At 54.8% G+C, this 18,121-nt stretch overlaps 1 protein-coding gene across 3 annotated transcripts in view; it reads right to left on the reverse strand.

Moving 5' to 3' along the window:
- Positions 1-18,121, reverse strand: part of LOC138280126 (NFX1-type zinc finger-containing protein 1-like) — a 1,298,750-nt gene that overhangs the window by 101,029 nt on the left and 1,179,600 nt on the right. The gene's annotated exons all lie outside the window — the stretch shown is intronic.

An 18,121-nucleotide genomic window follows, 5' to 3' on the forward strand; every position in this document is an offset into this window, starting at 1 on the left:
CCACGGACATTTAAGCATACGCACTTAATAGACATGCAATCAGGAGGGAAAAACGCTCAGTAGAGGAGGAGTCGCGCGGGGGAACCATAGCCCAAGACAGCACCACAACCCCTTCAAACAGCAGGGCCGGTTTACTGCCCCACTCATTGACCAGAATCCCAGGGAAGCACCCCAACAAAAAACTATAACGCACAACAGGTGCATACAGCCAATCAGTCCTCTCACGTCCATCTCCATAGAGGCAAAGTCTCAACAGGGCCGCAGAACCTCCCAAGTTCGTCCAGCCAAGTCCATCGCCTCCGCTGCCCAGGCCCCTCTTCCAGTGCCTCAAAACCTTGCGCCACACGATCGATATCAGTTCAGCTCTCCTCGGCCACAACTCTGTTACGCACTGGTCCCAGCAGCCACAGAGCACAATGCTGATTGCCGCTCCAACATCTGCTCCACTGCCGTAGGGCGGTGTTGCTTCCTCCGCCTCTCCCTCCGCCTCCAACGCGGGCGAGCGTTGTCAGCCAGGTCCCGGTCTCTTCCCAGCTCTTGACCGTCTCCCTCCAGGTGCAGGATCTGATATGCCTCTGGTAGAGATTTCACCTGTCAGAGCCGATCCTCCCATCGGAAGACAAGGCGAAATGGATGGCCCCATGAGTAAGACACATCATGTGCTCTCAGATGCTCCGTGATGGGCTTAAATTCTCGTCTTCGCTGCAGAGTCCGCACCGAGAGGTCCTGGAACAGTTGGAGCACGTGTTCCCTGAAGTGTACCTGCGGGAGATTGCGCGCCCTTTCCAATATGCTCTCTTTAAGTCCGTAATTGTGTACACAGGCTAGTATGTCTGGCGGGCGTTCACCAGCGCCTCCAGCCCGGCCTGCCCGATGGACTCTGTCCAGCGTCATCTCGCTGGTCTCCTCCAGCCCAAGTATCGAGCGGAACAGCCCCACCACGTAGTCACCAATATCCTCCTTCTCTGCCACAGCCGGCACTCCTCTAATGCGGATGTTATACCTTCTTGAGCGGTTCTCCAAATCCTCCACCGCTAGTTGTAGAAGGCCCTGCTGTTCCCTAAGTCAGACAACCTCTTGTTGCAGGCCCATCACTTCCTCTCCGCGGGATATCTCACCATCCTTCATCTGTGACACCCGCTCACCCAGGGACGTGACCTCCCCTCGCAGCTCCTTCACCTCCTGAGAAATGTCTCTGCGGAGTTTCTGTATGTCACCCCGGAGCGAATCGAACAGGGAGGTGAGAAAGCCCTTCGTAACAGGGGCCTCCTCCTCCTCTACCATCTCGCCATGTTCCTCCTGGGACTTCGTCACTGACTGGCCTTCAACAGCACCCCCTGGCACTGGTCGCGTTCCAGCCAGCATGTCCCTGACTGATCTCTCTCGTTTTGATTTAGTTGCCGCCATCACTCCCGTGTCACCGCTGAGCCCTCTCAATCACCCAGCCTGGGCCCCTCACAACGTCTCCTGGGGACCCTGCCTCACCAAACCTCGTGCTTCACCAGCCAGTGCCGTCCTATTGCTTCCGGGCTCCCAAATGGCAGTGGCACATCTATTGGGGCTGCTACAGGGCGATCGCACCGTCGAATCGCAGCCCAGCCACGTCTCGCCTCTCTGCTCACCTCTCTCCAGCTCCTGGGTCCCCCAGGGGCACCCCGCCTGTCCATGGCCTCGTCTGGGATCTCCGTCCAACCGGAGGCCCAGGCCCAGCAGGTCCCCAAGTCTAGGTGGCTATCAGCGCTCTTCTCCGCACCGGGCCCCCGCCGCGATACAATACGCTGTGCTGCACCAGCCTTGCCTTTGATATCTGCTTCTGCTCTCGCCACTGTGGGCCACCGAGCCTGGGCCCTCGAAGTGGCCCGACCTCTGGACTCGCTCTCTCGGGCCCCCGGCGTGGATCTAGGCCGCGTGTCTCTGCGCCTCTGCCCCGGGCCAATGCCGACGCCCAAGATCTCCATGGGCCACCTCTCGCCCCGCGGAGCTTGCCGCTGCCTCAGGGCCCCCGGAAGCCCTGCTCGTCAGGGTGGCAAGGCTGCTTTCTGGGGCCCAGGCGGCGGAACTCGGACAAACACGTCCGCTCACGCAGCCATCTTGGTCACGCCCCCAGGGAGTACATTCTAGAGTACTCAGAATCTGGGGAGGAGTGGATTCTTCTTCTGTTATTTCTTGCCTCTTGTAGCCTAGATGACGTTGAGAGGGTTCTCAACAATCCAATGGTGTGTCGGCATCAATGTGGATCTCGACGGAAACCGTGTTGATGGCCTCAACGTCAATGGGCTTCTTGATGTCGTACAAGGTCTGCTGGTCAACGGTGGTGTCATTCACATCGATACTCCTTGTTTTGATGCTGATCTGCGCTGCTCCCTCGACGTCGACCCATAGATGGACAGCAAACAGGTAGGTGCTGTACCCCTCCTTTATTTCAAAGCTCTCGATGGTGTTTTTCTGCTCTTTACTTCTTGGCACGCCCTCCAGAAGCAGCTAACAGAGCCCTGGAAGAGGTCTGACTCTGTCCTCACTGTGGTCTCACTTTCAGACTGCATCTGTTGTCTTCTTCGCTCCTGTGTACCATGGAGGTGAATCATTTCCTTGTCCTTCAGGGTGCACCTGGAAAAGTTCCTGAAGTGGCGACAAGTCTCAGGAACATGACTTTCAGGGAAGCAGAGAACACACACCTCATGAGGGCCTGTCTTGGCCATTTTCTCCCACAGGCTAAGCACTTGTCAAAAAGAGAAGGCATTTGTCTGTCAAAATACCTCTATTTTCTGTCAGGAAAAAAACAGAAAACACCAGCGAGAGACCAAAAACAATGTGTGAAATGGCTGTCAAGTAATTTTAGTTGAACATTTTTAGGAATAAAGCCAGAATTTGGCTGAGCTCAATGCTTCAGGGTTCTGTCAGCAGGAGCCGGAAAAATTAACTGAAGCAATTGCCACCTGCTCAGCATGATGGGATACAGGTGGTCTCTAGGTTCTTAAAGGCGCATTCTCTATTTTAACTCAAAATGAAAGCCTATGGAGCTACACTGCCCTGCCTTACTTCATCTCAAAGGGTTTGTGAAAAAGACATTTATGCTGCTTGACAGAAACAACATGAAAATATATACATATATATTCTCCCGGCCCGTTTTTAAGTACATTGGGCCATTGTAGTCTATTCCTATAGGCTGCATAATATTTTTCACTCTTATGTGACTCTGCAGGCCTTCCTGAAGAAAATCAAACATCTGCACTTATGAAGATATATCGAGAAAAAAGTGCTCCAAAGTCCTCGCACATAGGTGGGACTATTCAGTGCTTATGACTATAAATGGAAATCCCCTGCGAGAGAAATACAGTTCCAGTCCCATAATCAAAATCCTGCAGATTGTCAGTGGTGGGGACAGGTGGGTTTGGAGTGAGGTGAAAGGTGTCAAGGGCCTTCACTGGGCATTTATTTCTCACCACAGTAAAACCATCTATTTTTCAACTGTCTCCATATTTCAATATTCAAACAGTATGTTTAGTTGAATGTTTCATTTTGGGTGACCTACCTATGTAGGAGAAACAACTTCTTGCTGGTTGTACTTTCAAGCTGTGTAGTCATCAACATCATAAATGTTCATAAGCTGGGAGAAACAGAAAGCGATCAAATCAAATAGTGTAACTGCTTCTCAGTGCCAATTTTCAGTTTCCCTTTACTTCCCTATGGGCTGCTGCAGTGCCCATCCTTATGGCTAACCCTCCACAAGCCCCAGATGAAGTGGACCCTTGTGGATAGTTCACAAAACATCTTGTGACCTCTTCTCTTTTAGCTTGCCCTTTAATCCAGTTACCCAATGGTTGGAGAGCCATTCACCTCTCCCATTGTCTCTCTGTCCATCAATCTGCTTTACACTCGCCACAGGCTGGTTCTCCTGTTTCAGTGAGATCCTCGATCACCCAGCAAGATACCAGCAACTCTAAGCATACAATTCTAGCTATCTGCTACATCTTTGAGCGACCTCCTGGTTCTGCCTGCCTCAGGTTACTGAGATGTGGCTGCCGTTTAAAATGTTGCACAGCCTGTGCTGATTGTGTTTCTGCTGTTTTTATGCGCACTGCTCAAGACCTCGGCTGAGCTGCTGCCTGCGTGCAGCCCCAGCAGTTCAGCCTTTGCTCTATCCAGACACAAGATAACGGTATAATTGATGTAGTATGGGACTGTCAGTCACAGCTCATTCAGGGGGTGATTCTAACCCTGGCGGTCGGTGATAAAGCGGCGGCCAAACCGCCAACAGGCCGGCGGTCCAAAAAATGGAATTCTGACCCTGGCGGGAACCACCAACACAGCCCGCCACATTAACACTCCGACCGCCACGGCGGGACCAACAAACAGCGCGGCGGTCACCGCCAACAGACAGGCGGCAGACAATGTACCGCCCACACTATCATGACCGGCCAATCCGCCACCTTTTCCGGGGCGGGAGCACCGCCGATAAAAACACGGCGGAAACATACTACGAACGGGAAAACGCGCACCTCTACGCACTCCACGAGGAAGGAGGACAGCATGGAACCCGAATTAAACATCCTACCTGCTCTCGTCTACCTGCTCATCTACCACGAGTACGAACGCCGGCGCAGACGACAATGGTGAGTACTGCACCTACGACACAGGGGAGGGAGGAGGACGAAAGGTTACGTGCACACACATACGCAATACACCCACCCCCCCCCCCAAACCATGTACACACCAATGCAGAGCAACAAGTCACAGTGAAACCACCCAAACCCCCGTAAAAAAAACAAGGACATAATTAAATTGTGACTCGAAATTTATGGGAAATAAAAACCACTGATAAGTCACGGTCAAATAGCAATAACAAATCAAATATACCAATTCAATATCCAGTGTAGACGATAAACCGAGGCAATAAGTCCTGCACATCTAACGAGATTCCAAGTGTCCGTGGGCCAAAGTGTAGCAACACAAGGGCAAAGCCCACACAGGAGACCTGAGTCCTTTGGAGAGAACACTGCAGGGGCATCTGATGAAAAAACCACAGGCACCTCAGGGGGAAGGGAAGGGGGGGGCACCACAGCTACATGATCCCACGACGCCAGATCCACGAAGGGGCCACCATGCCCACTGTGCCATCCTGGGGAGTGCAAAGCCACAGTCTTTCAAGTCTCTACAGTGGGTGGCTTGGCCACCCGGCCATCCTGGGGAGTGCAAAGCCACAGTCTCTCAAGTCTCTACAGTGGGCGGCTTGCCCACTCGGCCATCCTGGGGAGTGCAAAGCCACAGTCCATCAGGTGGATAACAGTCTCCGCCGGTCAAGGAGGAGGCATGGTGGACACAGTGAACCGTGAACAGTAGCTCGAGACAGATCCGGCACTGTCATTGTGCCAGTGGTGCTTGAGACGGCGGGGCCCAGCGGAGCGGTGCTTGACAGGAAGGGGCCAGCGGAGCGGTGCTTGACAGGAAGGGCCCAGCGGAGCGGTGCTTGAGACGGCGGGGCCCAGCGGAGCGGTGCTTGACAGGAAGGGGCCAGCGGAGCGGTGCTTGAGACGGCGGGGCCCAGCGGAGCGGTGCTTGACAGGAAGGGACCAGCGGAGCGGTGCTTGACAGGAAGGGCCCAGCGGAGCGGTGCTTGAGACGGCGGGGCCCAGCGGAGCGGTGCTTGACAGGAAGGGGCCAGCGGAGCGGTGCTTGAGACGGCGGGGCCCAGCGGAGCGGTGCTTGACAGGAAGGGCCCAGCGGAGCGGTGCTTGAGACGGCGGGGCCCAGCGGAGCGGTGCTTGACAGGAAGGGGCCCAGCGGAGCGGTGCTTGACAGGAAGGGGCCAGCGGAGCGGTGCTTGACAGGAAGGGCCCAGCGGAGCGGTGCTTGACAGGAAGGGCCCAGCGGAGCGGTGCTTGAGACGGCGGGGCCCAGCGGAGCGGTGCTTGACAGGAAGGGGCCCAGCGGAGCGGTGCTTGACAGGAACGGCCCAGCGGAGCGGTGCTTGAGACGGCGGGGCCCAGCGGAGCGGTGCTTGACAGGAAGGGCCCAGCGGAGCGGTGCTTGAGACGGCGGGGCCCAGCGGAGCGGTGCTTGACAGGAAGGGGCCCAGCGGAGCGGTGCTTGACAGGAAGGGGCCAGCGGAGCGGTGCTTGACAGGAAGGGCCCAGCGGAGCGGTGCTTGAGACGGCGGGGCCCAGCGGAGCGGTGCTTGACAGGAAGGGGCCAGCGGAGCGGTGCTTGAGACGGCGGGGCCCAGCGGAGCGGTGCTTGACAGGAAGGGCCCAGCGGAGCGGTGCTTGACAGGAAGGGGCCCAGCGGAGCGGTGCTTGACAGGAAGGGCCCAGCGGAGCGGTGCTTGAGACGGCGGGGCCCAGCGGAGCGGTGCTTGACAGGAAGGGCCCAGCGGAGCGTTGTTGAGACGGCGGGGCCCACGGAGCGGTGCTTGACAGGAAGGGGCCCAGCGGAGCGGTGCTTGTCAGGAAGGGGCCAGCGGAGCGGTGCTTGAGACGGCGAGGCCCAGCGGAGCGGTGCTTGACAGGAAGGGGCCCAGCGGAGCGGTGCTTGACAGGAAGGGCCCAGCGGAGCGGTGCTTGAGTCGGCGGGGCCCAGCGGAGCGGTGCTTGACAAGAAGGGCCCAGCGGAGCGGTGTTGAGACGGCGGGGCCCACGGAGCGGTGCTTGACAGGAAGGGGCCCAGCGGAGCGGTGCTTGACAGGAAGGGGCCAGCGGAGCGGTGCTTGAGACGGCGGGGCCCAGCGGAGCGGTGCTTGACAGGAAGGGGCCAGCGGAGCGGTGCTTGACAGGAAGGGCCCAGAGGAGCGGAGCTTGAGACGGCGGGGCCCAGCAGAGCGGTGCTTGACAGGAAGGGGCCAGCGGAGCGGTGCTTGAGACGGTGGGGCCCAGCGGAGCGGTGCTTGACAGGAAGGGCCCAGCGGAGCGGTGCTTGAGACGGCGGGGCCCAGCGGAGCGGTGCTTGACAGGAAGGGGCCAGCAGAGCGGTGCTTGACAGGAAGGGCCCAGCGGAGCGGTGCTTGAGACGGCGGGGCCCAGCGGAGCGGTGCTTGAGACGGCGGGGCCCTGTTCAGCGGTGCTCTTCTGCACGGCGGGGCCCTGTTCAGCGGTGCTCTTCTGCACGGCGGGGCCCTGTTCAGCGGTGCTCTTCTGCACGGCGGGGCCCTGTTCAGCGGTGCTCTTCTGCACGGCGGGGCCCTGTTCAGCGGTGCTCTTCTGCACGGCGGGGCCCTGTTCAGCGGTGCTCTTCTGCACGGCGGGGCCCTCTTCAGCGGTGCTCTTCTGCACGGTGGGGCCCTGTTCAGCGGTGCTCTTCTGCACGGCGGGGCCCTGTTCAGCGGTGCTCTTCTGCACGGCGGGGCCCTGTTCAGCGGTGCTTGAGACGGTGGGGCCCTGTTCAGCGGTGCTCGTCCAGTAGGTCAAGGGAGCCAGACCTGGCCTGGACTCCCTGCTCAGTCGCCCTCCGACCGTGCTGTTGCTGGACCCTTCGGTGACGGAGTCCTGGGCCCTTTGGTGTCCTTCCTAACACCCGGGATGGGGCTTGTGGGCCCCTCCTGCTCCGCGCTCCTGCTGGCTGACTTTTCCGCCCTGCTGCCCTTTCACTCCTTAGATGGGGCTCTCGGGCCCTTGCCTCCCCTAGATGTTGTGGCTGGTGAAGTGGGCGAACTTTGCTCCTTGGGGGCAGCCGTGTCAGTCCTCTCACGGTGGCCCTTTAGCTTCCTGGTCTTCTTGCCTGGTGGGGGGCTGGCTGTCCCCTTGCTGCTGATTGAAGTGTCACTGCTGGCAAAGGGTGGGCTCCAGAACCCATGCACCACAGTGACGCTCGAAGCTGGGCTGGTGGAGGCTGAGGTGCTCTTGGGACTCTTTGCAGATGGAGGGGGTGGGTCAGTGGAGGGAAAGAGTCAAGATTAGCAAGGAAAACTTTCTTAGGACCAAGGTAAAAGGTAGGAGAAGTGGTGATGGAAGTGGAGGAAGAGGATGTGGTTGTAGGAGAGTCAGGTGTGCTGTCTTTGGGTGCAGGTGCTTGTGCTGGAGGCTGTCGTGAGGTGGATGGCTGTTGGGTGGGTGTCTGCCTGCGTTTGTGTGTCTTGGAAGAGGGGGTGACAGACACACTGGGAGAGGACACAGGGGACGTGTAAATGGTAGTGGGGTGGTGACTGCACGTGTGCGGACTGGACTGGAGGGTGTGCTGGTGATGGAAGCACTGGCTGATGGTGGTGTGCATGCAGGTGTGAGTGTAGACGTCACAGGGAGGGAGGAGGGAGACGAGGAGGAGGGGGACACAGAGGTGGTAGTGACTGTTGGAATGTCTGCATCTGGGTGTTGCTTGCGTGAATGCTTGTGGGTTCTGTGGTGCTTGTGTCTGGATGAGCTGCCCTTGGGTATTGAGGTGTGTGCAGGCTGGTCTGGTGGTGTGGATGGGATAGGCTGAGGAACAGGAGACAGAGACAGGCTGGAGGCAGTCAGAAGAGGGAGGCTGGAAACAGGGACAATGGCTGCCGTCAGTGCTGAGGCCAGAGCATTGAACGATCGTTGATGGGCAGCCTGACCCGAATGAATGCACTTCAGGTAGGCATTGCTCCGATGCACCTCCCTTTCTACCCCCTGGATGGCATTCAAAAGGGTAGTCTGCCCAACAATGAGTGTCCTGAGGAGGTCAATGACCTCCTCACTGAGGGCAGCAGGGGTAACAGGGGCAGGGGCTGAGGTGCCTGGGGCGAAGGAGACACCCGCCTTCCTGGGTGAGCGGGCACGGAGCGTAGGCTGAGGGGCTGCTGGGAGGGCGCGGCTGGCGCGCTGGGTGGCGGCTGTACCTGGAGAGACGGGGGGCCCGGATGTTGCCGCCACCGCTAGGGAGCTCCCATCCGAGGACGTGTCGCTGTCGCTGGAGTCACCACCGGTCCCCGTTGTGGTGCTCCCCTCGCCCTCCGGATCACTGGTGCCCTCGGTGTCTGTTCCTGGTCCCACCGGGGCCTTGTGACTTGCAGCTCCCTCGTGCTCCGATGCCAAATCTCCTCCGCCTGATGATGCTAATGCACAGATGCACAAGAAGACGAAGAAGAAGGGTGGGGGGAGAAAAACGAAGACCAGGTTGAGTGCATGCAATGTCAACACCGTTGGCGGAGAGGACAGACACAGGAGCCTCATGCACTAAGCCGTGCATTCGGGGTACACTACTCAGTACTTCTGACTAGGACAACAGGTCTAGAGACGACAAAGGCGCACATGTGTGATGCTGGACCATCGATAGCTGTACTTGGCACCCTACAGAGGTGAGGGCCGGGAGCATAGGGCCATGCCTAAAGGAGAGGACTACACTACAGAAAGCGCCCTGGCCTAATGTCACCCCCAACCCTCCTCCCCCACCCAGACGCCTCCACTGCGCAGAGAGATAGCAGAATGTGCTGATACTCACCCCCTTGTGTCTGCTGTGATGTCCTCAAGCGCCCATCCAAATCAGGGTAGGCCACCGCCAGGATCCGGGACATCAGGGGGGTCAGGGTACGACTGGCACCCCTCCTAGGTTGGGAGGCCATCCCCAGCAGTGACTCAGCGGTCTTCCTGGTCCCGCAGCGGATGTCCTCCCACCTCTTGCGGCAGTGGGTGCCCCGTCTGACGTGGACCCCCAGGGCCCGGACTTCCTTGGCGATGGCACGCCAAATGTCCACTTTCTGATGGGCGCTGACCTATTTGACATGTACAGGGTGGGAAGGAAGAATCATCATTTCTCTGCATGTTAGATGCGATTGGCCCCCCCTCCCCAAACTTGCCATATGGCACATGCTCTCATCTGTCGTGCGTTGCACTCCTCATTCGCCCCCCACCCCACCAACTTAGCATCCACACCACTCCACACAGGCATAGCCCATTCAATTTGCACCCAGTGTACTTACCTGTTGGTCTGGAGGACCGTACAGTAACGCATACTGGGGGAGGACCCCATCCACAAGTTTGTCCAACTCCTCAGACGTGAAGGCAGGGGCCCTTTCCCCAGTCGCAGCAGCCATTATCACTTCCAGACCGAGCTCACAGCAGCACTTGCAGTATAGGTCCTCTCCTGTCGATGATCAGGTCTCGAGTGATTAAGCAGATAGAAAATGGCGGTCACGCCCGTGGCGGTGCGTACCGCGGCGGTGCGTACCGCGACCGCCGGCGCACCTCGTCATTGGCTCCTGAAACCCATAGGCCTCAATGTTAGCCAATGCGGCTTCGTATAGCGGTCTTCGACCGCCTACCGCCACGGTGTGCCACGCCAGCGCATTGACCTCACATCCCATTGTCCCAATTCACAGGTCAGGCAGCCGCCATTTCAAGGGCCCACATGGCATAATTTGTACTGCGTCACACAGGCCTAGGCCTTGCATTGCCACACATACACGCCTTTCAATACATAGATAATTGTGTGCTATGCATGCAGTGGTGAACGTACCTGTGATTTGCTTGACTCTGTGCGCCATGTTGTCCTTCCTAGGCACCGTCCGCTGGGACTTGCGAGGAGAAGGATGAATCCTCGCGTGTACCGACCGCTGGTGGACCTGTCGACAATGGAAAACGCCACATCATACTACGATACCGACTTGACCGAGCCACTATACATGAACTGTGTGCCCAGCTGGAGCCAGACTTGATGTCCCCCATCCGCCAACCCACAGGAATTCCCCCTCTAGTGCAGGTTCTGTCAGTCCTCCATTTTTTGGCAAGTGGCTCATTCCAGACAACAGTGGCCATGTCATCTGGAATGTCTCAGCCTATGTTTTCAAAAATCTTGTCTAGAGTGTTGTCTGCCCTGATGAAACACATGCAGCGCTGCATTGTATTCCCTGAGGAGGTTGATTTGGCCACTGTGAAGGGTGATTGTTATGCCCTTGGACATATCCCCAACATAATTGGTGCCATTGATGGGACCCATGTGGCTTTAGTACCCCCAAAAGACGATGAGCAGGTGTACAGAAACAGGAAAAGTTACCATTCGATGAACGTCCAGGTGGTCTGTTTGGCTGACCAGTACATCTCCCATGTGAATGCCAAGTTCCCTGGGTCAGTGCATGACGCGTATGTGATGCGAAATAGCAGCATCCCTTATGTGATGGAACAGCTACAGAGACAACGTGTGTGGCTAATTGGTGACTCTGGTTACCCCAACCTGCCTTGGCTATTGACCCCAGTGAGGAATCCCCGGACCAGGGCAGAGGAACGGTACAATGAGGCCCATGGGCGAACTAGGAGGATCATTGAAAGAACCTTTGGCCTCCTGAAGGCCAGGTTTAGGTGCCTGCATATGACAGGGGGATCCCTGATGTACTCACCAAAGAAGGTGTGCCAGATCATCGTGGTCTGCTGTATGCTTCACAATCTGGCATTGCGACGTCAGGTGCCCTTCCTGCAGGAGGATGGTCCAGATGGTGGTGTTGAAGCAGCTGTGGAGCCTGCGGAGAGTGAAGAGGAGGAAGACGAAGAGGACGACCCAGACAACAGCGACAGAGTTATCCAACAGTATTTTCAGTAGCACACAGGTAGGAATCACCCACGCGATTTAACATTTACTGAATGCCCCCTGCATCTTTACTTTGTGTATTTCCCCCCAGTTCTTTTAAACTGAAGTTTACTTTTCCCTTCCCTTTTCAGTGCTGTATGACCCACTGCGTGACTTCTGCTTGGTTAGCCCATGGACTAATGCTTATTGACATCGGTATGTTGTCCACACATAAATAACAGAACATTATTGATAAGTAATGTGTTATACATTTGTAAATAATACAGGCTGACTCAAGAATGATTTCTGTGAAAAAGTGATTTATTTTTAGTGCTATATTGTGGTACATGATATTTAAACGGTGATGGGTGGGGGTGGAGTAATGTCCATGGCAGAGTCCAGTTCTCGGTCGCACAGGTGCACTGTTCATCGGGCTGTGGAAGGATGGAGCAGGGGCAGTTCAAGGTTGGACAGGGTGACACTGTGGGACAGTGGAATGACATCCGGGGGGATATTAGGCTGGCGGGGGTCTTGGCATCCTACTCTGTCTTCCTTTGAGATCTCAGGTTCCTCTTGCGGGGTGGTTGTTCTTCAGCAGGAGGTAGGGTTCTTGTGGCCCGTCGTTGTGTGGGGGCCTTCTGACCACTAGCGCCGGCGGAGGTGGTAGGCTGTTCCTGGCTAGTGACAGGGGCCCTTTGCGGTGCCACATGGTCCCGCAATGTGGTTTCTATCCGGTTGAGGGCCTGGACTATGGTCTCCATAGCGGTAGCGATGTCCCGGAGTTCATTGCTGAACCCCATGTACCGTTCCTCCTGCTGTGCCTGGATCTCGGTGAACCTGGCCAGTACCGTCGCCATTGTCTCCTGGGAGTGATGGTACGCTCCCATGATGGTGGTGAGGGCCTCTTGGAGAGTCGGTTCCCTGGGCCTGTCCTCCCCCCCCTGTCGCACAGCAGCCCTCCCAGTTGCCCTGTTTCCCCGGGCCTCTGTCCCCTGGACGGTGTGCCCACTACCACTGCCCCCAGGTCCCTGTTGTTGTTGGGGTGTTGGGTCAGCCTGGGTGCCCTGTAGTGGCGGACACACCGCTGATGCGTCCGCGAGACAGAGGCATGGGCCCGCTGGGTGGGAGCTGTACTGGTGTTCCCAGAGGGGTTTGGGTCTGCTGTGGCCTGTGTCTGTGTGTGGGGAACCGACTGTCCAGAGGTCCCCGATGGTCCGGGCTGGTCGTCAGGTTCTAGGTCGACAGAGCTGCTGTCCTCGCTGGGGGCCTGTTCTGGGGGTGGGATGGACAAATCTGGACCCTCCGTGGCGGTGTGTTGGCGTTCGGGCCCTGCAGGGGTAAAGGAGTATGGTTATTGTTTCTGTGTGTGCCATGGCGTGCATTTTGTGTGCCCTTGGCCCCCAGTGCTGGCATTCCCTTGTGGGAGGTGTTGTGAGGGTTGGGGGGGGGGTGTATGGGTATGTGCAATGGTCATGCTTTGGTGGTGGCTGTCTATGGTTTGTGCTGGCATTCAGGGGTTGGTGTTGTTTAGGGTGGGTTGTGCTGGTGAGACATTGGCAGGGAGGTTATGTGCTGGGGGGTGAGATTAGGGGTGGGGGGGGGCGGGTTGGCATGCTGGTGGTTGGGGGGGGTGAAGTAGTTGAGATTCGACTTACCAGAGTCCATTCCTCCGCCTACTCCAGCGAAGCCATCAGGATGCAGGATGTTTACCACCTCTTGCTCCCATGCTGTGAATTGGGGTGGAGTGGGTGGGGGTCCGCCGCCAGTCTTCTGCACAGCGATGTTGTGCCTGGAGATCATCGAGCGCACCTTCCCCCGTAGGTCGTTCCATCGCTTTCTGATATCTTCTCGATTTCTGGGATGCTGTCCCACAGCGTTGACCCTGTCTACGATCCTTTGCCATAACTCAGCCTTCCTTGCTATGGTGGTGTGCTGCACCTGTGTGCCGAAGAGCTGGGGCTCAACCCTCATGATTTCCTCTACCATGACCCGGAGTTCTTGGTCCGAAAACCTTGGGTGTCTTTGGGGTGCCATGGGGTGGTGTGGATGAGGTGTGGGGTGGTGTTTGTGGTGATGTGCGTGGTGATATGTGGTGATGTGTGCGTAGATGTGGTGTGGGTGATGAAGTTGGGTTCCTGTGTGTGTTGGGGTTTTCTATTGCTGTGCTCGCTCTCTCTATCTCTATCTCTCTTGCTCTCGCCTTCGCTCCGATTTCCAACTAGTGGGGGTTTGTGGGTGATGTGGGTGTGTGTTTTATAGTTGATTGGATGTGTGGGTGTGTTGTTTGTATGTGTCTCAGGTGTGCGTATTTCAAAATGTCCAATGTGGCAGTGTTTTGGAGCTGTGTGTGTATTTTGACCGCAGAGGTGTGTACCGCCAATGGAATACCGCGGTTGAAAGACCGCCGCGTGGATTCGTGGGTCAGAATGGCATGGGCGTGTTTGTGTTGGCGTGACGGTGGAGGTTTGGTCATCTCCAGTTTTCCGCGGCCCGCTGATGTCCTTCCTTGGATGTCGGATTTTTGGCGGTTTTACAGTTGGTGGTCAGAATGACCGTGGCGGTTTACCGCGGCGGTAGAATGGCGGACTTCTGACCGGCGGTAAGGGCCTTTTACCGCCGAGGTCAGAATGACCCCCTCAGTCTGTTCATTCGCTTCACCTGCCAGCTAAGTGGCTCCAAAATGTAAACATTGCTTAGGTTCATCTTGTTGAATAATTTGTTAACTTTCCCAGCCAAAATAGTTCTACAGCATCTAAACTGATGATCACTGCAGAGTAATTCATGGTGTCATATGCCCAAGACTGCTAAAGTAGCAACGATTCTCTCCACTAGCTCTGCTAGAGTAGTTTACATGCCACACATCTGCTTCCAAATGTTTAAACGTACTAATAAAATCCAAAAACCTGTTGAATAAAATGTTTTAAATAAAAGGTTGATCAGTAGATGGCAGTATGTATACCAAAAGAAGGTCTACACCCTATCAATGCCTGCTTAAAAAAAGCATGGAAATACAGGATTATGAGCTCACGACCACAGTGTTTGCAGCACTTTCAAGTATCAGAACAAGTGAAGCAGAGGGGATGGGGCGCTACATAACAACATGCACCTGTTGTGGAGTGTTGTAAAATGCAAATATTAGTAAAAAAACACGACCTCCAAAAGCGTTTAGCCATTTACAGTTTATTGGGAGCTAATGCGGACATGATCACAATGGGTGTTTGTTGGCATTGGGATCTAAGACTGAAAATGCAGCTTTTCTAAACATTCACAGCTGCATTTACGTAGCCACAGACAGTGCGTAATTACTGTTGACGTTCAAGGCACAAGAATGTAGAAGTGAAGCTGAATTGTTTCAGTTTATTTGCTGCCTTTACAGAAGTTTAAGAGGAGACTTGAATGTCCCCGCGAGACAAACGGCAATGCAGATGCTGGAAGGACCATGTAGTCCAACATAAAGCTTTTTAGGCTGCTCACATTTGCATTTATAGGAATATGTGTCCACAATCACATAGGGGGTCATTTTGACCTCGGCGGTCTCTTTTAAAGACCGCCGAGGGACCGCCGTGCGGAAGACCGCCAGTGGTGGCGGTTTGCCGCTCGGCCTATTATGACCACTGGCAGCTCTCCGTCCTTTTACAGACGGAGAGCTGCCAACAGCCATACTGGCGGGAGGCGGGGAAGTGGAGGTTGCTTCACCGCCATGCCAACAGAACACCGCCCAGCGAATCACGTCCTGTGATTCGCCGTGGCGGTGTTCTGTTGGCGGTGTGGTGCCGGCGGAGCTGCCCCCATGGCTCCCGTCCCCTCCCGGAGGATCGTTGGACCAGGTAAGTCGATAGTCCGTGAGGGGAGGGGGGTGGGGGGGCGTTGTGTGGGTGCATGGGGGTGTGCGCGTGTGTATGTAGAGGGGGTGTGTGAGTGTGTGTATGCTTGCGGGGTGTTGTGTGTATGGGAATGAGTGCGTGTATGTCTGTATGGATGTGTGCGTGTATGTTTGAATGTGGGTGTGTGTGTCTGACTGTGTGTGTAGGCATGTATGTCGGCGTGTGTGCGTGTAAGTGTGTAGGTGGTGCCTGCGTGCGTGTCGTGTGGGTATGGGTAATGTGATGTTGAGGGTCGGGGTGGGGAGGGGGGCCCTGCCACCTTTGGGGGTGGCAGGGGTGGTGGGGGGGTAGGGGAGGGAGTGGGGGTGGGGGAGACCCCTATCAGTGCCAGGGAAGGAATTCCCTGGCACTGATAGTGCTTACCGCCATGGATTTCATGGCGGTTCAAACCGCTGGAAATCCACGGCGGTAAGCCAGGTCCAAATACCGCCAGCTGTCTAGTGACGACCGCTGGGCCAGAGACCCAGGTCTCCAGCCCAGCGGTCGTCTCCGCCCTGGCGGGCGGAACAGAGAACCGGCGGATGACCATGGCGGTAACCGCCATGGTCATAATTCCACAAAGTAAGACCGCCAGCCTGTTGGCGGTCTTACCGCCGGTTCTCCGCCTTCCGCCAGGGTCATGATGACCCCCATAGTGTCAGCAGCACTTTTTAGCAACAAAACACAGGAGGTTGTGTGGCTGCAAGCAAAAATAGGCTTTCTAATGAAGTGCTGTTAAATGCAAATAATAGAGAAAATATAATGTGCAAAGAAGGCTCTGGTGTTGAATTCTGCCTCCTGACATGGTATGGCCATGGTGACTGTCTCTATTCCGATTAATGTGCCCCGGACGTTCCTCTCCGCACTCCCGGACGTTTTGTGGAAACATTTAATAAGCACGCTGTAATAGATAGCGCACTGCAACAGGCACATGTATAGTTATATTAATGACCACCATCAAACACACACCACTCTGTTATGCATGTATTTACACAATCTCGCCCCAAGTACCTATATGCGCGGAGTATACACAAGTGTACATGGCCATTATGTATAAACAGTGCATGTTCCCAATTTAAACATACATAGCAAGCACTTTAAACGCTATCATTTATGGAGCGTCAACTCTAAATATGCAAAAAGTATATTAAGCATATTCCAAGGACATTTCCATACAGAATATACTGCTGTACGTACCTACACGGAGGGTCCTGAAGACATACTCATAATAACACCCACAAATTGCTATTGTGTTGACTAGAGTGTGCAGCGCACTATAATATGCCCAGGAACAGTCCATGAGCGCTTTATAACAAGGTATAGACAGCACTATCTGACTGAGCTGCAGACAGCCCACATGCACCAGCCCGTCGTGCCCATACAACCATTTGGGATGACAAGCTTACAGTAAGGAGGTGGCCGTGCCCTAGGAATGAGACAATAGCTATTTTGAAAAGAAGAAAGTGGGCACCGGGATAAAACATGAAGTGTGGCCCTCTTGCAGCTAAAAAAATAACTGCAAGAAGGAAATAGAAAGGCTGCCCTCCAATACTTAAGGAAAAATAAAGTAGTCCTTGAAAGAAACAAATAACCCCTGAAGTGTAATAATATAGTACTTGGTCAATGCTCCTCAGCTAAGACCGAAAGTGAGGTATCAGCTGAGCGAACCAGTTAGGAGACAGCAAAAAAGAGTGTCACTGGAAACAACCTATGGTAAGCGGCAGGCAGAAACTAGTCATTTTACTGAATACAGCAGGTCTTGCAGGCAGCGCAGGTGCGCTGCTTAGGCTCGACCTAAAAACCACAGACACTGGGGGTGGATCAGCGAGAAAGACCAGTTGCTGTAAAAGATGCTGTCAACTGGGGAACAGAGGTTATGCCTTCTGGCTTACAGGTAGGCAAGACGTTTTACATGACTAGCAAATAATATAGACACTCATAATATTATGCCACAAGGCAATTTGAGTTTTGCAACTTATAGGCATTGGATGTATGTCAAACTATGTTTGGGATTAATCTAATGTTCACCTCATTCTATTTTTCTAATCACTTCATATTCCTTAATATGATGATAATTTTATGATTTTCAAAAGGCTAGCACATAATGAATTCTAACAATAAAATACTATATTTTGTGTGCACACTGATTATATGGGTTTACGATGGGGACACGTTTTAGTTCACCCTCAACAACAAGAGTTTTTCTGACAGGTTTGTTAGATTCCAAGCTCTTCTAAATCTCATGAGCATAATTCAGTGAGAGGTGAAAAGCATCTGTCTCTTTTCTTTTTCTCTGAAAAGGTCACATATCTTCTGATTGCTAAGGAAATCTGCTAGGGTTCAATACCCAAATTATTGGGGTTTTTGTAACAGCCTGCATCATTTTGCTTCCCCAAGGCCTGTTTTCTTGCTGTCCCCATGGCATTTACTGGCCTTCCAATATATTTCTGTTGCTGGTATGCTACAGCATAGTATAGTCTGAGATTGCATCCCTCTTTTGTGCAGCACTGAATGGTGTGTCACCTTTCCTGCGCCTCAACTACTGTCTTCTGAGGCAATAAACCCCTTCACCCGGTGATCACACTATACTGCATACACCTGCAGTGTCTCAACACATCTGACATTCTGATCACAAGCAAGTAACCCCACCTGTACAGCCACATACCACCCCTGGAATACCAGCACAGACAACTGCCCGGCCAAGGACACATGACTAATAGATTGTGTAGACCTCAGTGAAAGTGTAGGCTGCACATACATCTTCAGTGCTCACTCTCAGTGTAGACTGAACAACACAAAGAAGCCTA

This window comes from Pleurodeles waltl, chromosome 2_2 (genome assembly GCF_031143425.1).
Source record: "Pleurodeles waltl isolate 20211129_DDA chromosome 2_2, aPleWal1.hap1.20221129, whole genome shotgun sequence".
NCBI classification, from domain to species: domain Eukaryota; kingdom Metazoa; phylum Chordata; class Amphibia; order Caudata; family Salamandridae; genus Pleurodeles; species Pleurodeles waltl.